This window comes from Triturus cristatus, chromosome 5_2 (assembly GCF_964204655.1).
Source record: "Triturus cristatus chromosome 5_2, aTriCri1.1, whole genome shotgun sequence".
Taxonomy (NCBI): domain Eukaryota; kingdom Metazoa; phylum Chordata; class Amphibia; order Caudata; family Salamandridae; genus Triturus; species Triturus cristatus.
This window is the reverse complement of record NC_140588.1, coordinates 1,086,070,090-1,086,095,753: the sequence shown is the minus strand read 5'-3', so window position 1 is coordinate 1,086,095,753 and position 25,664 is coordinate 1,086,070,090. Positions and strand designations below refer to the sequence as shown.

The following is a 25,664-nucleotide window of genomic DNA, read 5'->3' as shown; positions in this document are numbered from 1 at the left end:
TTCTGTCGCCCGCCATAATATTATGTGGCCTGGGTGGGGGAGGGTGAGAGTGCCTACCCTTTCCCCTTTGATGTGGTCTGCTTTGCCCTTCCAGAGCGAAACCCGTCCCTTCGCCTGTTGTAATGGCTCTCCGAACAGGGCCATCACACACCTATACTGGTCAGAGGTGTGTCAGCAGTACAGAGTGCCTTCAAATTTGAACTACAGGAGCTGGAAGAATCCTAAATGCCCAGGATTGAAGGAACTTTCAGACATTCAAAAGTTGCAGCCTTTACCCTATTGTAGGCTTGATCACCAAAAGAGGACACATACTGGCTTTGCCTACCAGAATTTTTTTTTTTTTAAAGGTGTGACCATTGATGACATATTGTCATTGAGTGACCTAACCTGCAGCAAATTTTAGTATTGTCATGGTCCTAGTGCCAGTAGTCGGCTATGGGTTTGTGTTCCTCAGCAATAAGTTTCGCCGTATGGGGGGGGGTGTGGGGGGGGGGGTCTTGTCTCTCCAGAGTATTGAAAGTTGTGGTGGCATACCTGTGGGTTATTGTTCTGAGTCATGGTACCATATGATGTCCTGTCACTATCAGTTGCATGTAGATTGAGGTATTAACACATTATGAGTGCCTGTCTGATGTAGATGGGGTGAATACATTGTCTGTAGTTAAAGGCATAGTAATGCTCAGAAAGCAGCTTGCAGCTACAGCGGAGATATTAATTGACCTACAATCGTTTTTTTTCGATCAAGCCCTGTTTGTTGAGCAGTCTTAGGCTACTGTTTGAGAGTTGCTGCTGTGTGGTTGTGTCTACTGTTCATCATTGCTGTCTTATTGAATTGTTGGGGCTGTCCGTGGTTCGTTGGCAGTATCAATGCTGGGTACTGTTGTTTGTCACTGGTGTCTCAAGTATTCAAGTATGGTTGTGCTTCAAATTAATAACTCAAGTTTCTCCATGTAAGTATTTGACTCTCTCATGGTAGTGAGTTTGAGCAGTGAAGGCTTGACGTTCAGAGGTTAATTGATTAGAAATGTAGATTCAAACGAAGCAATAAATAACACACTCAAAATGGAATGTCCAGTCCAAACTATCAGCTTGTGAAGAGCAGCTTTACAGTAGGGTAAAATCTATCAGTTAAAATTAAGTACTGTGGAAGACATTTGCTCCTTAATTACTTGATATTTTAAATAACAAAAGTTTGTCTCACTCATTATCTTGTGTGGGAAAATTGAGCAGTTTCAGCAGGCTTTGGAAATCCTATAGTTTATAGTTCACCGTCAGGAGGTTGGGTACAAATGTCTGACATGGATTCTGTAATTTATTTCGAACTGCAGACAAACGTATTTGATTTGGGTCAGCTGAGCAGTCGCGCCCAGTGGTTTGAGGCATTGCTCTAGAAGGATTTCTTACTTATCTCCGGTAAACATTTATGTATGGTTCTCGGGCAGAGCTTCTTAGAAGTTCAGGTATACATTACAGAGACACATCCACATCATCCTAGAACTTGTTCTGTCCCTCCCTATAGGCAGGGCCCCAATGGGATACACATGGAGAAACGTGTTGACATCCTCTTAGTCTAGCCACTTGTCAAAATAGCCAACTCCACCTCCAGACTCTGCAAACCTCTGTGGTACATCTACGTCTTTAAAAAAATATAAAAAAATACCAGAGGAGAAAATATTTTAAGATAAAGGTATTTTAAAAGAGGATGCATCATTCTGTTCAGCACTCATGGTTTACTCAGCGAGTACAGCTTCTGTTCATTTCTATCCAGCAATAAAAACTTCTTTTAGACCGGATCTACAAGCAAAAGCTATAGTTACACTCTAACAGCATCAATGTATTTTGCAAGCAAATTAAGGAGGCGCAGCCAACGATATGATTGGCACAGCTATGTTCTTGGGCTAAGTGTACCATTGCAATGGTTTCTGCATGTAAAAGTGCCAAATATAAGAAACTGAGGCAGAAACTATTGATCCTTTCAACAAGGTGGGCATGGCTACTACAGAATCTACTTGTATGACCATCCCCAACAGAGTAGTTCAGGCCGATTGTGCAGAACGGGAAATTTAGAAGGCGTTTAGGTTTGAAAAGTGCGTGCCATTTACGAGTGAAAGGCATATATGAATCTGAAAATGTAAGTGCGTATTCGGACGGACTGCAAAACCTATTCAATCATGATGAATCCCTTAAAAGAGACTCCGAAGGTATATTGGTGTAACTTCTTTATTTTTATTGCGGAATACCTAGTTTACATTCTCGATAACATTCAGAACATAGTTAGTTCTTTGACGTCAGTGTCAAAAGTGCATATATGAATGTGTGACACATTCGCACTGAGATTAAAAAATAGAAAAAAACAACAAAAAAACCACGTTTAACAACAGATCTAAAGTACCCATTTTTTCCCTTTCCCTCAAGTACTGATCTTCTCTTTGTCACTTGCCCTCTCTCCATGTGACGCCTTTCATCCTTTATCCTCTCTCTCAGACTCTGTTAATCTCCTCTTTCCCCACCTAAACCCAAGGTTCTTATAAAAACACCACTATAGTCAATAATTACGGTTAATTGCATTCATAGTGTAACTTATTTACATTTAATTTAGTTCTATTTTTATCATTGGCATGCTAAAATGAAATTGTTTAAACAAACCACGAGCAGCCTGGAATAATACGCGCATACATTCAATTGTAGAAAGTATATAGTGCCCATTACCCCTGATGAGATCTCAAAGCGCTCTTTGTAGAACATAAAACCTTGAAACCCCTGGACATGTTTTTGAATGTGGTGATTTGAGATCTTGTATTTACAGCCAAAACTCCGTGTTTCAGTAAGCGTCCGGATTTACAGTGGAAAGGAAGTGTTGGAGGACAGCCCCAGCCCCAGTCCAAATACAATTCATGTTATTTTGACAATTTTTTGTGTTTTGCTGCCTTCAGCACCATTAACTCACCTTTGAATACAAAAAAAGCGAGTGGGTCTTTTTTTTGTTTCCTATAATTATTAATGCAGTGCACGCGATTAAATGTAATTTATTCAAAAGTCAGGCGGGGATCTTTGCGGCTGGCAGAAGACCTCCTCTTCGCTAACAATGTTTTCGCTCGATAAAGGCATCAGCGGTGCACGAGTGTCTGTTTATATACATTTATTTTCGCAGTTCTTGTTTCGCAGGAACCAATGTATTTTGGTTTAATCATTACTTTCTCGAATGGTATCTTTTAAGGAACCTTGTGAATATTCAGAACAAAAGTCATCTTCCAAATATAAGAGATAAAAGTGTTTTAAGGAATATTGGGGTGTTTTCCTCCCCGGTCTCTCCGAGTGCCGGTGTTGCCTCTGCATCCCTCTAGTGCTACCGGTGACACTGATTGTGCTGTGGCAGGTACTGTCTCTGCCAGGCCTGGGGTGGGTGAACTGATGAGCAGCGCTAACGCCATCTTCCTATACATCATGGCTGTCAGCTGCTTTCTTTTATGGACACTTCAAACGGGCTGTTCAGCTGCATGTGCTTCTGTGCAGCCATCAGTGAAGCGGTTTTACACAAACACTTCTGTAGCCACCTCCCCGTGACCTCTGCGACTCCATCATTGGTTTTGATTTGTTATCAGTGGCACGATAGCGACAAAGATATGGCTAATGAGCCTTGTTCTCCAGAACGGAGGTAAATAGTGCAGGACCTGTTCACGACCCTCTTCCCTCCAGAGGCACCGCACACATACTGGCATGTTTGAGCAAGCATTGGCATAGCCAATAGGTCTCGCCTTTGGGATCTTATAAGTGCATCACATTATCCTGGCTGCTGTGCTGCTAGGGATAGAAGAGCTGTACAAGTGCCACACACTGGGCCATGCAGCATATTATCCTGGGTGCTGTGCTGCTAGGGATTGAAGAGCTATACAATTACTACAAAGGGGGCCATGCAGAGTGATTCAGGAAAACATACTTGCCTCAGGAAACATTTACACCGTTGTTATTGCTGTGTTTTTCCACATATTGTGAAACTGCAGAAATCAAGCAGGTCATTGCTTTTCAGAACAGCTTATGTAACTATGCTCCGGACAGGTACAAAGATGTCAACCTCTTGGTAAAGGTTTTGACTGCGTGTGTAACAGACTGTGTGCAATCTCACCCTCAGTGGTGCACCTGTTCAAAATGTTGAGGGCCCCACATGATTTGCAGTGCCCTGTACAATGCACTGCTGTCCCACTGCTGAGACATTCACGAACTCTCACAATGTCTCTCTAACTATGTACTAATATTCTAGTGTTTAGCCATTTTCAGATCTCTCTTGATGAACAACTACACTGGCCTATAAGTGAATCTGCGCTCCTTGTTACTGGGGTGTCTACCGGTCTCACACTGCACTCCAATCTGACATACACCATGCACACGTACACTTGATTTTAGGCATCTACAGATTTCTCGCAATGCACCTCGTCTCTGATTAGCAGCAGTGGCTTCACAAATGCAGAGCCTCATCACAGAACCCCTGTACCTTGAACCGCATACATTTCTATTGCTCAATTTTAATGGCCAAAGAGCTCCAATATTACACCTGATTTGCAAGGCGTCCTGATACTGCGTTACTCAGATATGTAGTGAGACAACGCTATTCTAATGCACGGCTATCCTTGCACCATGCCCTAGCACATCTGTACTTCCTACCACAGCGACGGAGGTCTCTGAAAGACTTGCAGTCTTTACATTTTAACCGGTTTGGTGCATGCCAGTAGGAAGTGAAGCCAGCCTCGGATTGGCAAGGCAATTCCTATAAGAGCTTGCAACAGGGATGGAAGAGAATGATGATCTGTTTTCAAGACCTGTTTGAAATTAGCAGCCAAAGTGCAAAGTACTTACTTTGTCGCACTTGCTACAGGTGTGTGTGCACGAAAGAGAGCGATCCAGGTGCAGTTCACAGATTCTATTATTCAGAATAGGAAAAAAAAGCTTGCAGGAAAGTGGAGGTTTAGAGGATTTGCCGTCTGAGTGAGTTAACTGCAGGAGAGTCACCTGCCTGCCATGGAGAGCACCCTTCAAAGGCCCAGGGGGCTCGACCTGTGTCCCCAGGTGACCCTGCCACATGCAGAGCCACACCCGACTCCAAGCCACCCAGGCAGGTGAAGAAGAGTCAGTGGAGTGAGGGGCTGGGGCGGCCACCGCTGGGAGGAGCTGCGGGCTCCTTTTGGGGAGACGGAGTCATGGGTGCGCGTGTCACGGGCCCCGGGTGGGCGGTAAGGGCCCTGGGGTGAGGCCGGCTCGCTCCCCTCCTCCCTCAGTACCTGCATCATGTCCGCTCCGCTTCACCGGCTCAGAGTCTGCAGGAACCGAAAGCAGCAGCGACCACGCCAAGTCCCTGGCAGGGCACCGGCGGAGGGGCAGGGAGGTGGGGGACAGAGAGGGGAGGGGGGGGCTGGTGAATGAGAGCAGGGGTGAGGGCTCAGGGTCTGCGGATGCCTGTCACTCGCTCAGCTGGCATGGAAAATATTTACAGAGGCCTTGGAAATAGATCAGGGTGCACGAGATGGCCAGGGCAGGCAGGCAGCGCTTGCTGGTTTTACTGCAAAACATCAGTGCTGTGAATGGGCGGGTACTGTTAGACTTCCCCAGACTAAATAGTAACATGATCCACAACAGATGGCACCCTGCACGCCGCTGCTTGCTCCCGACAGCTGGAGTCCGTGGGAGTGAACATTTACAGAAAAGGTGGAACATGCACCTGCCTTTGGCCAATTGCGTGCTTTCATTTTTGAAAGCCACACGCAAAGGCCAATACAGTGTGTGGAAAATCTAAAGCCACACACAGCCACACGCAATGTTTACTGACAAGTCTGGATTGATTACTAAGAGGCCCTCTCCTAGGGCAGCACATGCGCGCTGCGCTAGGCTCGACCTAAAAACACAGCCTGAGCGCTGGACTGGGGCTGTTTGCGACTGAGTCAGTGTATCTAAAGTCAGCTAGGCAGTGAGTGAATGCCTGTCTGCGTGTGCCTGATCACGTAATGAGTTTGATCACATTCTTGGGTGTAAGGAGAATCCTGCTTTTTGGGGGGAGATGTGTAGGTGGAGTTGGTATTGTAATTTTAATGTATGGCACTAGGGAACATTACTAACTAGTGATTCCTATTGGCAATTAGAAAGGCACAGTGACACATATTAAAATTCAATGTCGGCTCACTATTCCTGAGTTTTTATAGGAATACAGAAACAACAAAGGCCGTTAAATGAAAAAGGAAAAGCGTTCTGTTGGACGCTATACTTTGTTTCTGCAATGCAGAGCAATTAAAGCAACTACTGTAAACAGACACTTTTAACTTCCCTTTTGGAAGACTGTGAGAAAGTGCCATCTTTCTTGCATGGTATGCCCCCACTTTTTGCTGAATTGATGAATGTACTTTGACTGAGTGGGCCCTGGTCTCCTGCCAATCAGGTACCCAGGGCCTATGTTCCTTCCCTAAAAATGTGCTGAAACCTAAACCCAAATTGGCAAACTCTGGCCACATGTCAGCCCCTGGTAAATGGTACACTAGGTACCCAGGGCCTTGTGACCAGGGAAGGCCCCTAAGGGCTGCAGCACTTATTGTGCCACCCTTAGAGGTCCTGTACCCTAACACACACACACTGCCCTTGCAGGCTGAGTGTCTGGGTACAAGACAAAACAAAGTTGACATGGCACACATCCCTGTGTGCCGTGCCCACAACACACACTGCCCTGGCATACATGAGCCACCCTTCTAGCTGGGTGCCCTATGCCAGTGGTGTGGGTACAAGTGCATGAGCCCTGTGCCCCTACAGTACACAGGTCCATTCCTGGGCACTGTAAGTGCAGTGCTGCCGTTTAAGAGTATATGGTGCTGGGAGCTCGTCAACACGAACTCCACAGCACCATGATGGCTCCACTGAAGACTGAGATGTTTGGTATCAAACTTCTCAGCACATTAAACCCGCACTGATGCCAGTGTGGGACTTAATGTACAATGCACCCTGAACCTAACCTACAATCCACGTCTTGTCTGAGGGGCTGCCTAGGCTGCCACACAGCAGACATGTTGCTGGACCCCTGGGTAGAGAGCCATCCGCTCTCCTGGGCCTGCAACAATGCACATCCAGGGTGAGGTGCTAGGTCTCCTCCCCCAGGATGGGCAGGGGAAGCCTCAAAGCATGCCGCCTTTGTTAGCTTCTCCAGGCCACTTGCTGTACTCAGCAACTGGCCCCTACCGGTTCTGACCCCCCCACTCTGGTGGGAAGACTGTCCGGAAACCCCAAGGAAGGACAGGGGGTGTGCCAGCCTCTGCCAACCCCACCCCTCAGGTGAGGGAGGCGAGGTGAAGCACCTTTCCGGGCTCTCGCCATCTTGAAGATGGGAAGCCCTACCCAATCAGGACTAGGCTACTGCCCCCCTCCCACAGGAGAGTGGCAGGATAGGGGGTGTACCCACCCCAGGACAGGGACCCAGTGGTCCCTGCCCTTTACTTACCTGTAACGCCCCTAAATTTAGTATTAAGGGGCACCCTGAAGCTTCCTTCCTCAGATGAAGATTCCAAAACAGCAAAGAAGATCAAGAGACAAGAAGACCTGCCATGCAGCTGCTTACTAGAGGAAGACACCAACTGCTTTGGCCCCAGCCCTACCGGCCTGTCGACCCTCAAACCTGCTCCTGCTAAACCCCAGCATCTCCAGTGGTCAGCAGCCTCACAAACCCCGGAGGACCTGGCTACCTTGTGACTCTAAGCATCTGGGACTCCCACGAGCAGAGGTACTGCTCAAAGCAAGTAACTGACCCCTGGCATCAACCAGGAACCACGAACCCTGCACACTCAGCACCCGCCAAGCCTGGCCTGTGCTGGAGTGGACAAAGACCCCGAGGACGTCCCCCTGGCGACTGTGAACCCGATTTCAGCACCCAAGGACCCACCTCGACGCTCCTGACGACACCTGCAGCCTCAGAACCGGGGACCCCTCCAACCGCGACTAGCAGAGGGTAAGATTTCCCGACACCAAAAGGCACCTTACCTCTCGAAGTGGTGGTCGCACCTGAAGAATCTTCGTCCCCGAGCTTACAGATTTTGTTCGTTTTTGAGCTTCTCCATTGCAATCCATTGAGCGCCCGATGGCTCAAAAGCACCCTGCACCCAGCCTCCCGAGTGCCCCTGGCAGTGCAATCTCTACTCTACTCTACTTCCCCATTTGCCCTGAGCAAGTGACCAGGAGCCCAGCTCCCGTAGCCGCGTGGCCTGCTAGCCAGCAGCCACCAACTAAGGGCCCCCTGCCTCCCATAGGATAACATTGGGCCTAACTCACTCTGCACCTGACTGCCCCTGTGCGGCTGAGGGTGTAACACCTGTACTGACCTGACCCTGGGAGACCCCTGAGTCTATGCCCAGAACCTTAACTCTGCCAGTCGAGTACTTACCCAACAGCCGATAACTCTGTTTTCTTCCATAGGGTAACATTGACTGGCTTCTTCTGAAATTTCTTCTAAGTGTGGAGTTTCTAAACTTTGAAATATTCACCTAAAATCAACCGAGTAACGAAAAAGAAAATACTCACCTGCTATCAGGAGAGATCACAGTGCTGGATCTTGGTGCCCAGCACTGACCCTGAAAAGTAATTACAACCATACTTACCGTTAACCCAATTTTCTTCCATGGGAAACCATTGTTTTTCTGTGAAATTCCTTCCAAGTGTCGATTTTTGCAAGCTACAAATATTCTTTAAAAATCGCACCAACTGTGAAAACGTAATTGCTAACCTGTTTTAGATAGATGTCCCAGTGCTGAACCTAGGAGCCCAGCACTGGATTACAAACGTAACGAGAACATACTTTACCTGTAATTTGAATTTCCTTCCATAGGATAACATTGCCTATATTTTGCTGAAAAATGTAAATGCTGGCTTCTGATTAGTTAGTAGGATTGTTACTACTTCCTTCGTACCGCCTTGTCTTCATTTGTAATCTCGCATAAGAACTGGCCCTTTTACTTCACAGTATGTCTTATTTAATGTGTTAGCGCTATTTTCTTTAATGACTTTCTTCTACTGCAGGCACCACATCCTTTCCTGCAACATTCAGCACGTCATGCGCGGTTTCACTTTCCAATCAGCCCGGGCCAATGTTGGCCGCTTTTTCAAAATGAAATTAGTCTCGCATTTCCAAGAGTTTGAGCTGTTGTCATTGTGAATGACAATGCCTTTTGTTTTTGTGTTAATTATCAAAACAGATCAATAGAAGGCCTTGTCATTTACCCGTGCACACGTAAGGTATGGGGCCCCTCTTGAAGCCATATATGTCCCTGTAGAACGCTACCTTCCAGGGCCAGCTCCTGCTATGTCCCAAGGTGCCCACGCCTTGGATATAGCGGTTTGCTTTTGCTTGGCAGGAGCTTTGACAGCTCCTGCCAAGCAAAAGCAAACACTCCGCTTCCTGGTAGCGGGAGCTGACAAAGTGCTTCCGCCTGCTAGAAGTGGAACTTTCATCTCCTTCCCTGCGTGCAAACAGATTTCTCTTGCATGCAGGGAGTTTAATGTCCAGCATCTCCCTTTATGCGAGTGCAGTGCCGGCTCCCGCAGGAGGCGGGGAGCTGGGTGGGATAGCATGGGCCCCCCTCTGCTTTCCTGGAGAAAAAACGAGAAGAACGAGGCAAGAAAAATGTCAGAAACAGGCAGAAAAAGAAAGTCCGCAGTAAATAGAAAGAGGCAGAATAAAGGTGAGAAACAAGCAGAATGAGGCAAAATAGAGGTCAGTAAATGTAGGAAGCTGGTTTTCTGTTGCAGTAACCTCCCCACTTTTTGGCAGATTTCTGATGCACTTTGACTTGATGTGCCCTCGGTCCCTGCCAATCCGGTTCCTAGGGCTTGTGTTCTTTCTCAAAACTGTACCTCTGTACCCCCAGTTGGCACCTCTCTGGCCACTTGTAAGTCCCTTCTAAAAGGTGCAGTGGGTACTAAGGGCACTGTGACCAGGGAAGGCCTCTAAGGGCTGCAGCACATATTGTGCCACCCTTAGAGGTTCTGTACCTTAAAACACACACACTGCCATTGCAGGCTGCATGTTGTGGCGCAGAGAAAAGTGAAGAGTCGACATGGCACACATTCCTGTGTGCCATGCCTGCAACCCACTGTCTATGGCATAGGTAAGACACCCTGCTAGCTTGGTGCACTATACCACTGGTGTACTACAGTGCCCAAGCCCATTCTTATGCAAAAACAACAATTGATGGACAGAATGCAGAACAATGTCATACATTCACCCCAGTACAGAGATCTGGGCCTAAATCCATTGTTTTTTGCTCACCATGCCATTCCAGTTTGAACCCAGCCATATGCAAATCAGTCTTGACCCTGTGCCCAATGGGAACAGTCCATCCTGAACTGCCAAACCAGGTCCTCCCTGGACTGGAAGCAAGCATCCTAGGACCGGTTTCGGGGTTTCACCCCTCTTCAGCCAGGATAGCTTGATTCCAGTGGCATGGAGAGCACAGGGCCCACGTCTGGGCATACCCGTCCCACTCGGGGTGACAAATGCAAAAACAACAATTGATGGACAGAATGCAGAACAATGTCATACATTCACCCCAGTACAGAGTTCTGGGCCTACATCTATCGTTTTTTTGCTCCCCATGCCGTTCCAGTTTCAACCCAGCCATATGCAAATCAGTCTTGACCCTGTGCCTCATGGGAACAGTCAAGCCTGAACTGCCATGCCAGGTCCTCCCTGGACTGGAAGCAAGCATCCTAGGACCGCCCATGGAGTAAGAAACAAATTGGGGAGAGCAAGGAATTGCAAAAATCATTTAATTTGTCAATTGATTTTTACATCAAAGAAAGGCAACCTAGAAACCTCGAATTCCTCCACAGAATGGTGCCATTGGCATAAGATGCCACTGTACTGTGGACAGTAAAGCAAGGACTTTTGAAGTACCACAAAAGGCAGAGCTCTTCAAGTGTTCTGTGTCCTGAGGAGAACCCCTCAAGAAACTTTCGTGGATTTGAGACGCGTTAACAGCTTTTACCTTGACCAAATAGGTGTTCAATCAAATCACTTATCTTGTGTTTGTTTTTAAAAAATTTAGAGTGAGCTTAGTAGGGTCACCATTTGGTCTTGCCCTCTGGAAATAATCAAAATTGAATCGAGCAAGATACTATCCAGGGATATTGATTGTAAATATCATTGTGGTTGATAAAAACCATACAGAACAAGATGTATGTGGTTTGTTATTCATCTGTAATGTGATGTTTTTGTGTACTATGATTATAATGTTTCATTCAATGTGTTCATTGATCTTTATTTTTTTTAAAAAAACTTTTTATTGCATTTTAACACCAACCAAAAACCGGTACATACAAAGTAAAGTCACTGTAAGAAGTACCCCCTCCAGTACATGTATACATACAGTATCATAGTGCCGTTCACCCCGTGATGGAGTAGGGATCCACGCAGAGCAATATGCTTATACAATTCCCCAGCAGCAATAAGAAACCAGGGTATCCATAAAGTACAAACCGATAGCAACAGACAGCTGGGTCTGGAGAGAACAAGAACGCAACACCTAAGGGGGAGAAGCCAGCACCTCCGCAGTCAACTGGGCCATCAGTGTTCGTCTTTCTCTACGAAGCTCCACCGTCGGGGAGATGCAGATGTCCCCTCTATACTTATTCCATTTCCCCCACTTCTGATCCCATTTCTTGGGGCAACCCCGTCCCTTGAATACTGACTTTTCAGCAGCCATGGTGGTATCCATGTCCTTTGTCCAGTCGACCAGGCGTGGGACCGTCGCAACCCCCCAGTGTCGTGCAATATTCCGTTTCGCAATAATGAAGCCCATAGAGGCCCATGTCTGTTAAGCATGTGTGAGGTCAGATGCCCCCCAAATATTGAGTAAGCATAGTTGGGGAGATAACCCAGGGATTTGCCTCCCGCCCTCTCAAGTTGACGAGCAATTGTCACCCAGTAGTCCTGAATATGTGGGCAGTCCCACAAGATGTGAAGAAAAGTACCCTCCTGATTGCAATGTCGGAGACAGAGTGGATCGGGGCATTAAAATACGCCCGATGGAGGATCTTGAATTGGAGAAGCCACATGCGCATGGGGATGGCTATTTCTCGGGGTGAAGCTAGAGCGTCACGCCACATGTCGTCCTCCATAACTCCCAGATCTCTCTCCCACCCCTCCCTCAGTTTCAACATCCGGTCAGCACGGCTGTTGACCAGCTTCTTGTAGGTAAGCGAGATGGCCTTGCGGTCCATGGGATCCAACAATAGACTCGTCTTCCAGAGGGGACGAGTCGGGGAGGGGGCTATCCCTCGGCAGGGCGGAGGACACAGCGTGGTTAATCTGCAAGTACCGAAACGTCTCGGATGGAGCCAATTGGTATTTAGCTTAGAGCTCTGGAAACGATGCTAGCCTCCCCTTAACCCCATTGTCTCTTACCGTGGAGATTCCCATTAAATCCCATTTGTCAAACCCTGGACAAGTGCTGAGATGACCTAAAATATCAGGTTCCCACAAGGGGGTTGCTTTCGTCCGGCGCCTGTGTCATCCTAACCTTTTGACAACATCATGCCAAATCTCGACCGTGCGCGCCGTTGGGCCCTTTAAGTTAAGTTTGCGGGGGTTGGTGTAGAGTGCTCCGTTATAACCGCTCCGTCCCAGGAGCCAGTGTTCCGTATGGAAATTAGGCTCATCATGAGGTTAAAACACCCAGCAATTGACTACAATCAACTGGGACACTTGATAATATAGTCTGAGATCCGGTAGACCAATGCCCCCGTCATACCAACCTATGGTAGGCTTGTTCATTGCAATGCGCGGCGTACGGCCCTCCCACAGCAGTCCCCGTAATGCACCGTCAATTTGGGAAAAATAAGAATCTGGGATCGGGATAGGGGTATTCTGTAGGGCATAAAGAAAACGCAGATGTGCTAATATTTCGAACAGGGATGCACGTCCAAGAAGAGTGAGAGGGAGAGGGAGAGAGTGACAGTGTACAGCATCGGATTTGAAACGCTGGAGAGGCCAGAGTAGATTGTGTTTGAAAAAGATATCGGGGTCAGGAGTGACGAAAATACCCAAGTACCGAAAACCCGGAGGGGCCACCGGAATATCAAAGCCCCGAGGACTCGCCAGGGGGGACCCCACAGTGCATACATCTGGGACTTAGACCAATTTATCTGATATCCAGAGTGGGCGCCGAAAATGTGAAAAATGTGGAGCACCCGTCGCAGCGACCGCGCAGGGGAAGCGAAGTATAGGAGGATATCGTCGGCATACAGCAAGATGCGGTCCTCGTGATATGCCGTCCACTTAATCCCCGTATCTCCGGATCACCCCGGACCCACACCGCGAGCGGTTCCAAGATAAAGGCGAAAAGTAGCGGTGACCAGGGGCAGCCTTGCCTCGTGCCCCAATGAAGTGAAAAAGTGGCGGAGCGATGGTTATTAACCACGACATGAGCCGTAGGGTGAGTATACAATAGCCAAATCCAACGGATAAGTTTGGGCCTGGACCCCAGACGAGCCAAAACAGCGAAAAGAAAGTCCCACTAGATGGTATCAAAAGCCATAGAGGCATCCAACGACAAGAGAATCGCGTCTTCCTCTATGGTCTGGAGCCTGCCGAGGACCCCATGCACTCGACGTAAATTCCGGGCTGTGTTTCTCCCCGGCATAAACCCGGATTGATCCGGGTGGACTAGGTCAGTGATCTAGTGGAGGAGGCGATTCGCGAGGAGTTTGGCCATGATCTTAGCCTCAACCGTCAAGAGGGGTATGGGGCGATACGATTTGCACTCCTCAACAGGCTTGTTCGGTTTATGGATGACCACAATAGCTGCAGTGTGGATCTCTGCGGGAAGGTCACCCGACTCAAAGCATTCAGTGTATAGATTTAACAGGTGGGGAGCCAATAGAGTTGACATGGGCTCGAATAGCTCAATGGGAAGCCCGTTAGGGCCCATAGCCTTCCCGGAACGAACGTCATGTATAGCCTTTTGAACCTCCGTCACGGTGATATCTGCCTCCAAGGTCTCTCTGTCTTGCGGAGAAATAGTAGGAATTTCGGCCATAACCAAAAGGTCATCAGACAGTGAGGCCTGAGATGTGGAGCAACTAGTGTATACCTCCCTGTAGTAGCTAGCAAATATGCAAGCTATTTGTTGAGGGTCGGTAATAAGGGTACCCTCCGAATTCGCTATCGCGCGGTCCCATCTAGCAGCCTGTTCCCGTTGTTCAAGCCACACCAAGAGTTTGCCTGTCCGTTCACCCTGCTCGTAAATCCTGTGTCGTGAGGCTAGCGAGCGCGCCGCAACGTCTTCAAAGAGAAGCTGTCGCTAGTCCTATCTCTTGAGTGCAAGGCTGTGGCGTGTGGTGGGGTCAGGATCCCGGGCGACCGACTCCTCCAAACTGGAGACCTCAGCCTACAACTCCAGTACTCTCTTGGTTCGCTCCGCCCTGTGTCCCACCATGAGTGATAAAGCCCTGCCCTTTATGACCGCCCCAAAGGCCCCCCACAGCGTCACTGCAGAGTCGACTAAGCCAATATTTTCAGCAAAATAATATTCAGTGTCCTTGCAGAGAGTGTCTCTGATATGCGGAATTTTTAATGCCCACGGGTGTACGGAAATGGAGCAGGGGCATCCCCCACTGCGAGAACCCAGAGTCGGCAGGACGGGAGAGTGGTCGGAGATCCCACGGGCCAGGCAACTGGACCTCGTGAAAACCTGAACGTCTTGGGCATGAGTGAATACATAGTTTATCCTCGACTCCCGTGCACCCCGGATTGAATCGTAAAACGGGTGTACGACGGGTTGAACCACCGCCAGACATCCACAACCCCCAGAGCATTTGCAAACTCCAACAAGTGTGATCCTCTCGATGGGTCCTCCCGGGGAGGAAGACGGTCGAGAGAACCCTCCATCGTGAGATTGAAATCCCCTCCCAACACAAACACCCCGAGTGGCAGGTCCAGCAGCAGGGTCTCTAAGTCGCGTAGCGTCGGGCGCTGCAGACCGGTGGGGGGGGGGGGGGGGGGAAGGGGCATAAACAGAGAGCACGTTAACGCGTCCTTCCCAGGTGCCCGAAACCGCAGCGTATCTGCCCTGGGGGTCAGACCAGGTGTTTTGGATGATGTAGCGACAACCCCTCCGAAGCAAAACCCCCACCCCCCTGGAGCCCGAGGTAAAGCCGGAGTGGGCCACCATTTTGTATCCTTTCCTGTTCAGGGCGCCACAGGAGTTCCCAATCAGGTGTGTCTCCTGCAATAACACCAGATTAAGCTTGTTACGCTTAACGTACTGCAACACAATGCCCCTCTTCATTTTGTCACCCAATCCGTTAACATCGAATGCGCGCCAGGGCCGTGCAGGGAACGCACTTCAGCAACGCACCAGTGTCCGCGTTTAGGGAGGGAAGATCACCTCCCCACAGCGACCACGAGGCCAGCAAAGCAGGGCCGCGATGTGATGTTGCTAAGCAGCCATAGGGGTCACTTCAGCGTCCGGGCTAACAAGCCCTTATACGTTATGTTGCCAGTTCCAATAAGCCGTCCCAGACCTCAGCAAACCTTTGTTGTAAGCACTTGTGGTAGGCACGTTGCTGTGTGGTTGGTTTGGCTTCCCTGATGCACGGAGCCACGGGACGTCCCTCCAGCAGCACAACGAGCAGGCCAGTCCCATATATTGCACCTGGCCGGCGCCGGGCTGTCACCGCGCCGCAATCACACCACCGGTGCTGCGAGCCGCTACGACGCCGATGCGGGCGCCGGTGATGGATGCTGTGGCCGCCGGTCACTCCGGAACACGCTCCCAGCTCGTCTTCACGCCGGGGCATCGGTGGCATGCCCCCAGTGAGTCGCGGCCCGCAGTAGATGACAACGGCGGTCCAGGGTCTCCCCGCCAGACCTAGCTGGATGCAGCTTGCAGGCGCGCAACAGTCTTGGTGCAAGGGCAAGCGCCTCGATGGTCGCGCACAGCCCCGAGCCCACACAGCCGCCAGGCTGTGCGGCAGTTTCTCCGTTGCGGTGGCGTAGGTCTCGCCGTGCACGTTCCACACCTCCTTTCCAGCCACAGGCGGTATCGATCGATTCCGTAGCCCTTCCGGTTACTGTTTTGAGAGGATAAGCCCCAGTTTGGACGAAATTGAATGGATTATCGACTGATTTGATGCTCGGTCGGCAGGGCCGAATAACTAGGCTGCCATCTTGATGCTCGGTTTGGCCACGCCCCGATCATTATATTTTTTTGTTGTGACTTCAGTGTATGTTTAAATTCCGATATAAATGTTGCACGTAGCAAACAAAGAAAAACGTTTCTAAAAATGAAAAGTTTTTGAATACAAACAAAAGAAACAAAAAGGAAAGAGAATAAAAAATATTTTCTCAGACCATACAGATTAGGTCATGTGATTTTTGAATGAAAGACTGAGTGAATGATCATCAGTATTGGCATATCTTGTGTTTTTTTAAATTTTTTAAAATGTGTTCTTTATTAGCATTTAGTCTCAGTTATAACACACAGTATTATACCATAAAGTAATGTACTGTAATCTTCAAAATTCCAAGCACAATTCAGTCAATTGAAGCGGAGTATAACCATGTGAGGACACCCTCGTACATTGTAGAAACAACGGAAAAAGCATTTAAAATATTTGTGGTGTATATCAACATCAATGCCACAAAGACAAAAAACTTCTTTAAACGTAAACAGTAACCCCCCGCCCCCCATATGTCTGTCCAGTCCGGTATATCTTGTGTTTTGTACGATTTAGTGGCCTGGCCTTACTGATTGAGGGCCAATCCCCTTTTGTGGTTAGCAATTCAACCAACTCAGCACAACGAGAAGCAGCCCAGGAAGTCCTGCGATCTAGGTATCCTTCTGTCTCTAGAGTAGAGCCCATCGTAGCATTATACATGCTTCACCGAAATGATAAACCCACTTGTTGGGAGGGCTCTTGAGCTCTGCTTTCATCATCCCACTGTGGGATGTCTTGAATCACCAGAATACTGAGAAACATACATTTCACCATTAGCAAACTTCTCTTCCCCTTATCAGTCAATCATTGTATGATTTCTACATAAGCAATTAATATTCTGCTTCACCAACAAAGTAGAACCAAAGAGAAGGGGCACAAAGGAAAGTTGAAAAGAACAAACGCTCGAGCACCAATACTAGACTCTCTCGTCAAAAGTGACCAGTCTGCGAATACGAAGACTATAATGAAAGAATTTGGTGCCAGGCGCAATGTTGCTCGAATATGACTTTAACTTGAAAAAACAAAAGACAAGAGGCGTTTGGCAAAACAGGAACAGTTGGTTTAATTAAACACTTTGGCCGGGAGCACAATTGCAGAAGTGGGTCTGAGGACTGTCTCAAAATACAATCGATCTGAATAAGGTTTTATACATTTCTTTGGGTGTCGCAAAGTGTTTCCGTCGATCCTTTTGTGATAAAAGAACGCAGGCCTTATCTTTGGAGTCATAAATCAGGCCTGTGATTTAAATGCAGGTGGCCTCAACATTGGATGGACAAAATGGGGGGCCAGTGGGTAACGTGTCCAGATATCTGGCATGGGGGGGGCACTTGATCACTGCGTGCACTGTCTGTGCAGTGTCCTGATAGTGTGTGTTCCTAACTTCGTTTTTGGGAATGCATGCACTCCTCCAGCCATATGAGCTTTATTAGGGTCAATCTTCCTGCACCTATGTAGTGACGCTATGCTTATTTGAGTGATCGACCTGGGTTTCCCATTCACACTTTTGTCTTCTAGCTACGTGCCACCCCACCTGTGACCTGTCAATCAGTAAACCTAGGCCTGCGTCTCAGCGCCTGCCTGATCACGTATTTCTGAGTCTGGGTTTATGGAGAGTTTGACAGGTGAATTCGATATTAGAGATGCAATTTCGTTCTTACATATGAATGTATCATTATAAACATTGGCATTGATTTTTATCAATAAAAGTACACATTACCAAAGTACATGCAGACCATATCCAGGCTGAAGTGTCTGAGATATGCAGAGACCTAAGAGAACTCGCGCTAAGAGTATCAGCAGCTGAATCCACTCTGAAAAGATTGTAAGACGTTGTAGTACAAACCAAAGAATTCCAGAATGATGCCAGAAGTAAAGCTCAGATTTTGCACCGGCAAAACCTGCGATTTGAAAGAAATTATGTGATCCGGAAACCTGTGCATCTTTGGAATACCTGAAGGAACTTAAGTATCTCCAACGGCTGTTTCAAATTTCTTGAAGTTTGGATTCTGAAGACAAAAGGCCTAACCTTTCAAAGAACAATTTTAATTGAAAGATCATCCCCAGTGTTCTGGTCTGCAATTTAAAAAAGAAAAAAAAATACGGAGTAGAAAATATATCTGAGGAGCAAGAACCTACATGGTAAAGGCAGTTGTCATTATTTTAAATGAAACTTCGGAGTAAGGGCTTGAGGAGTAAACTTCACAGAGTAAAGGCATGCAGACTAACACTTTGCAGATTAAAGTCTAATAATCGAACTGAACTGAACTGAACTGTACTGTATGCTCAGCCTATGTTTCCAATATTTATTGAAATTCTGTTCTTGCTAAACATACTAATTCTGTTGCATGGATTGGTAAGTTGGAGGTACTTGTCCACCACATATTCCTATTGAAAGTGGTTGAGTGGGATGAATGGGTTTTGTTCAGGTTGGGTTGTTTGTGGTGGTCTTTAAAATATCTTTTCTTCGGTACTTGGATTTTGGGGGCCAGTCACTAACCACAACCATTCCTTGAAGTCTCACATAAAACGCTTCAACATTAGTAGATTCCATAATGCGATGGTTAGCCCTTTCACATTCAAACATGTTTGTCAGAGTGAGCCTCTATCTCACATACCAATATATAAAAGCTATTCCTACACAAACTTCTACCTGTTGTTAAACTCATTCTTTTCTTTGAATGTCAAGGGGTTTAACCATCCCTTTAAAAGAAGAAATATATTGGTTTATTGTAAAAAAGTGAAAGGGGACATGATCTTTTTGTAAGAAACTAAAATAGATGTAGTGGGGGTGCATGCCAAAATGTATAGGTTCCCTGCTCACCCCAAAAAAGGGCTAAACTAAAGTGTTGTTACATATAAGGAGAAGGTTGAAATTCTCAGTCATTTCATCCGAAGCTGATGGTGGGTGATCACCTGACTACATAAAGTCAGGCTTGTTGTTTGTAATAAAAATCTACTATACCCGATGACCTTAAATTCTGACAGAATCCTAAGAAACTAAATACCACACCTTGCACTCATAGATGCAACAAGTGAACCAATACTAATATGGGATTATGAATGCGTTTCTGTGACTTTCAGCTTGAGCGGTCGGGATACTCCCACTGAAAGTGTGAGATTAAACATTTAAGTCCTATCAGAGAAGGGCGGTCTTCAAAGTTAAGTCAAACATTTTCTCAATATCTAGGGGACAATCTGAACACATGCCCCATTCCTTGAAACAAGAGGGTCCATAATTTAGCATTATCATATGTCTAAAATAAGATAGAGAAGTTAGAACCATGAATACTCACATAACAATGCAAGTTTGATTAAATAAAGGGAACCTAAGTAAATCACTTGAAAAGCAGGGAATCTTTAAAACTATTTAATGACTAAAATTAAACAAATTTGCCAGGCCATTTGGCTTCCAAGTGTTTCTTTGAACTCTGCTCCAAAGAAATCATTGACCAGCTGTTAGATATATCCTTTAACTTTCATGATCAGGGAAGGTTGCAGGCACCCTCTCAGAAGCAGCCATAGCTGTGATACCCAACGAAAACAGACCCCCTCAGAAGCAGCCATAGTTGTGATACCCAACGAAAACAGACCCTCTCAGAAGCAGCCATAGCTGTGATACCCAACGAAAACAGACCCTCTCAGAAGCAGCCATAGTTGTGATACCCAACGAAAACAGACCCTCTCAGAAGCAGCCATAGTTGTGATACTTAACGAAAACAGACCCTCTCAGAAGCAGCCATAGTTGTGATACTTGACGAAAACAGACCGTCTTAGTAGCAGCCATAGTTGTGATACCCAACAAAACCAGACCCTCTCAGAAGCAGCCATAGTTGTGATACCCAACGAAAACAGACCCTCTCAGAAGCAGCCATAGTTGTGATACTTAACGAAAACAGACCCTCTCAGAAGCAGCCATAGTTGTGATACCCAACAAAAACAGACCCTCTCAGAAGCAGCCATAGTTGTGATACCCAACGAAAACAGACCCTCTCAGAAGCAGCCATAGTTGTGATACCCAACAAAACCAGACCCTCTCAGAAGCAGCCATAGTTGTGATACCCAACAAAACCAGACCCTCTCAGAAGCAGCCATAGTTGTGATACCCAACGAAAACAGACCCTCTCAGAAGCAGCCATAGTTGTGATGCCTAATGAAAACAGACCCTCTGTACACCAAACATTTACAGACCCATCTCTCTAATTAATGTAGGCTGCAAAATATATGCAAAAATACTTCCAAATAGATTAAGAGCAGCTCTTCTCAAACTTATTCACACATCATAACCCGGCCTTATGAAAGGGAGATTCTCAAGTGGGAATGTTCATCTCTTTTGTCAAGTTTTTAGCGACAGAAAGTGACTACCTTCTTCAGTGGTGCTGGAATTGGAGAAGACATTTGATAAGGTATCTTGGCCTTTTGTGCGCTACATAAATCTGGTTTGGGAGACTAGTTTATTAATATGATCATGTCAAGAAATTAAAACTCTTTCAAGAGTGAGACTGAATGGTACCATTTCTGAACTGTTTCATCTGGGCATGGTATCCAACAGGCTGACTTCTTTCTCCCCGTCTTTTTTATTGTTGCTGGCAGGTGAATCTTTGTATCACTAAGGAGGGACCCAAGAATGGAACACTTTTGGATATACACTACAGAAGGTAGCCGTCTACGTGCATTACATTCTGTTCACATAGTAGGCAGATTCTGCTCTCCCTGAGATACTAGCGGACATTCTCAGAAGTATTGGTTTATAACCTAAATAAAGATAAAAGCGAGATTTAGACTTCAAATGAACTCTGCACTCCTTCAATCGTGGGCCATACTGACTTGAGCTGGCAGCTAGTGTATCAGAAAACTTAGGAGTCTGGTTTAATGGCAATGTCAATGAATCCAATAATTATTATGAGAAATGGAGATGCAATAAAAAGACTTCTCTTTTAGGTGAATAGCCCCCTAAGGGCATCTCTTGGCGAGGTAGAGTTGAAATTGTGAAAAACATGGTGACTCCAAGTGTAAATCACTTATTTAGCATGCTTCTGTTAGCTAATGAAATGATTACTTGAACACGTGATCCAAACTATCGCAACTGCATTGTGGAAAGGATATCAGTCTAAAAGGTATGTATCAACATTGCATAAGTCTAGAAGTTCGCCTAAGTTGCATGCTCCTACCAGATGACCCTACTACAAGCCAAGAGGCTAATATCATCCCCACACAATGCGGTTTCCTCATTACCGAAGCTGAAGCTCAATGTACCGTGTACCTTGCGTATCTTCGAGGCTACAGCCTCAACACTTATGGTCAGGCTACAAAGGCCACAGAACCAGGCAGCTATAATGTGCCTCAACCTCTGTGAGCAGGACCAAATGAAACTTGATCTTCAAGCACTCCATTGACTTCCATTCAACACCTGGGCTACATGTTCATGCTCTGTGCACTGTTCGTAAAGTCGAATGCAGGAATATTAGCGAAGAACGACAAAGTGACAACTTACGGCATTCCAACCAGAACCCTTTGTTCAGTGTCACGCCCATTTCATCAGCCAGGAATCTTTGAAGAAAATGAAACCTGGTGGCAGATCACTGGTTATAAAAGGAACACCATCAACTCTAACTTGAAGTCCCAACCAAGTCACAAGTAGTTAAACTTGAAAACGAAACAAGAGGACTTCCTTTCAACAAGTTTGCATAAAGCAAGGTGCGGGGGTGTCATGACTAAAGAATATCACAGTTATTCGCTATGCCTTTATATTTGTTTCAACATCTCTGTCTGTAAGCTTTAAAACTGTCATCTCTTAATATTGTACTGAAGTAACCAAAATTGGCCAAGTATTGCTTTTCAAAACTTATAAACTGAGATTACAAAAAAGACTAAAATGGATGGGATACATCTGTCTCTAAATATAGTTTTGTTTTACCTGTGGGTGCAACAAGAGGTGGTGGTCTGAGGCTGTGTGCTTAAGTTCAGAGCTTTGAATGTCGATCAGGGTGCTACATGCAAGTTTGCAGTCACCTTGATTTGTCGAACTCTAGGTGTGTGGTCTCGAGCGGTTCAGATATATTGTGCTCAGTCATTGGAGGAGGAACACTAGTTATGGATGCAGCTAGTTCAGTGTTCTTCCTATGTATACGTCTTCACTAGTGAAAGGGGTATATTAGACTTGGAAGCTCGGTATCATGAAACTGGCCATTTCAAGTCAAGAGGTATTCTTGGTCACTGAACGCACAGGCTTGACAAGTTCTGTCTGGGGCTTGGATCAGTGCCCACTTGTGGTTCTAAACACACATCACTCCCGTATGGTATTGGATTGGGAACTCCATTTAAATAGTTTGTTAGACTTGGGGGTCTCTAGTTGGCACAGGTATGCACGTGTGACAAATAGGGACCCTCTCCTCTAGTCAGGGTAGGGGGGTACACTCCTAAAATAACCCCTGCTCACCCCCTTGGTAGCTTGGCACGAGCAGACAGGCTTATCTCAGAGGCAGTGTGTAAAGCATTTGTGAACATATACAGTAACCAAGTGACAACACTACAGATGGACACCACACAGGTTTTATATAAAAAATAAGTATTCTTTATATAGAGTTACCACAAGACCATTAAACGACAAAAATACACAATACTGTTACTTTAGATGGTAGAATTTTGCTTAGTTCTCTTAAGTTCTTAAATGCGACACTTTAAGTCAATGTACCTTTTAGAAGCGACACGCAGGGCAACGAAAGTGTTGCAACGATGTTGATGCGATGAAGTTTTTGGTGCAAAGAAATAAAGACGTGAAGATCTTCCAGATGCGTTACGCTTCTCTGATGTTGCGAGAAGACTCGACTCTTTGCTTCAGCTGCAGCTGCGACACCCTTTAAGCGATGCGACGACAGCGGCCTTGGCAGCGACACTCTTCTCCGACGTTTGTAAGACGCTTTCCGCTCAATGCGATGTTGCAACGGCGACACCCCTTTACGCGATGCGACGACAGCAGCTCCGACGGCGGCACGCTTCTCCGTGGATGCGAGGCGCTTTTCTTGATGCGGTGCAATGCGAGAACTACGATGGCTGCGATGGCGACACGCTTCTTCCTCGATGCAAGACACTTCCTGGATGATGCAAGACGCTTCCGCTCGACAGCGGCATGCATCTCCTTCTTGAGTCGTGCTTCCAGCTCCTTGCGACACGCAGTCCCTCAGAAGGCCCAACAGCAGCAGCAGGCACTTCCAAAGAACTCTGGGGAGCTGGGGGGTGACGTCTGTTGTTCCTGAGACTTCAGCAGGAGGCAAGCTCTTTTCCAAGCCCTTGGAGATCCTTCACAAGTTGAGCAAAAGTACACACAAAGTTCCTTTCTCTTCTCTTTGGCAGTAAGGCAACCACTCCAGGCCAATCCCCCAGTTTCAGGGATAGTTTCCTCCTCCGCTTCTTCGGGTTCCTCCCTCAGCAGAGGTTCATCTTGTTTTCCCAAAGTGATCTAAAATCTTGGGATCCCAATATTTATACCCAGAAATCCTTTGTCCTCTGAAGGCAGAGGGGCCTTTGCCCAGTCCAAACCAGTTCCTGAGCACTCTGTTTACCAGGCCTCTCCTTTCCTTTCAAAGTGCAGGGCAGAAACATTAGACGCCCCACAGAAGGTGGAGCCAGCATTGTGGAAGGCAAGTACAGCACTGGAGCACTTTGTTGACCGGATTCCTTCTCTTCATTCACTGTGCAGGGCAGAGACATCAGCCGCTCCCCAGGAGGTGGAGCCAGCATTGTGGAGGGAAGGCACAGCCCTATTCAGGTCCCAGGTGCAACTCCTCCCACCCATCTAGATGCAGATCTCTCTATTCACCACTGGGGCACCCCACCCTGTCTCCTGGAATTCCCCAGCCCTATCACTCAAACTCCAGACAAAGGAATACACAGCCTAGCAGAGGCAGGTTTGAATGGTTAGTCAAGAAAATGCCTACTTTCTAAAGGTGGCATTTTCAAACACAGAATGTTAAAACCAACTGTATTTTATCATCCTGAGTTCAGGCATACTAAATTCGAATTTCTATCATGTTCTGAGTCAGTTAGGATTATAAGATGTAATAACCAAACTGCCCATTCTGGCCTATGGAGAACAGGTAGCCTTGCAATAGTGAAAACGAAAATGGCTGTAATTCACTATTAGAACATGCCACACACACCAGGGCATGTCCTACCTTATCCTTACAATGCACCCTGCCCTTGGGCCTACCATAGGGGTGTCTGATATGAAGAAAAGGGAAGGTTTAGGGACTGTCAAAGTGGGTGCACTTGCCCAGTCAACATGACAGTACCAGACTGCACGTAGGCTCTGCAATGGCAGACCTTAGACACATTTTTACAAGCTGCTTCTGTGGGTGGCACAACCAGTGCTGCAAGCCCACCAGCAGTATTTGGATTTACAAGCCCTGGGCACTCCTGGTGCACTGTGCTAGGGTCTGACAAGTAAACCAAACCAACCAATCATGGAATCACAAATTATACATTAATTTACAATAGGGAGAGCATATGCACTTTAGCACTGGTCAGCAGTGGTAAAGTGCCCAGAGTCCTAAAACAGCCAACAAAAGGTCAGAAAAAACATAGGAGGTAGGCAAAAAGTTCAGGGATGACCCTGCAAAAAGGGCCAAGTCCAACATAGTTCCAGAATAACTGTAATGTACGGAGTGTTGTGCTTGAGCAAAATGGGTGATTGACTTGGAGCTCGATCTGGCCTGTTGAATTGTGCTTCATTGTAAAGGATGTTGTAATGTATGCAATCTTGCTGCAGCTACAAATCAGTAATGTTAGCCAACTGGAAAACAAATGCAATCCATGTGATCTCAGGTCTATGGTAATGATCAATATAGACATAACCAGACAAATGATGAAATTGAGAGCGCAGGAACATTGAAGCATGATTAGACAGGCCCAACAGAACTCTAAGCTAGTCACACATTCTGGTGAAGAGGAAAATACCTTTAGTGCAAATACAAGTAAAACCGGGCAGTTAAAATAATACTGAAAACAAGTAGATGGTAGCAGTTGATGGGCGTGAAATGCACCCCTATCCTTTGCAGAGTTTGTCCGTGGACAATGTTATCCAATGCAGCAGTGCAATGGTTGTCTTCGGATCCTTCGGGAGAGCTTGTGTCTTCTACTACAGTGTGTGTAAATATTTATTTGATGGATGATGCTTTGGGTGCAAGACCTGACAACTCAGTGTGCTGAAGCCTCCGATGGTTAGTTTACAGTCACCCAAATTGAAAATTAGTAAAGCTCACTTTTGTAGTTCGTGCTACAGTACATCTGGGTACCCAGACAGTGGTGACTGGGGTCTTTTCATTTGCAGGACATCCGGACGGGATTTGTGTCCAAAACCAATTAAGTCTCCAGCTGGCTTCTACTTTTTTGTTTTATAAATTACATATTTAATAATAGTTAAGCACCCAAAA

At 46.7% G+C, this 25,664-nt stretch overlaps 1 protein-coding gene across 7 annotated transcripts in view; it reads left to right on the top strand.

The window, feature by feature from the left end:
• Positions 1-25,664, top strand: part of MED12 (mediator complex subunit 12) — a 956,599-nt gene that overhangs the window by 240,700 nt on the left and 690,235 nt on the right. The window lies entirely within an intron of this gene.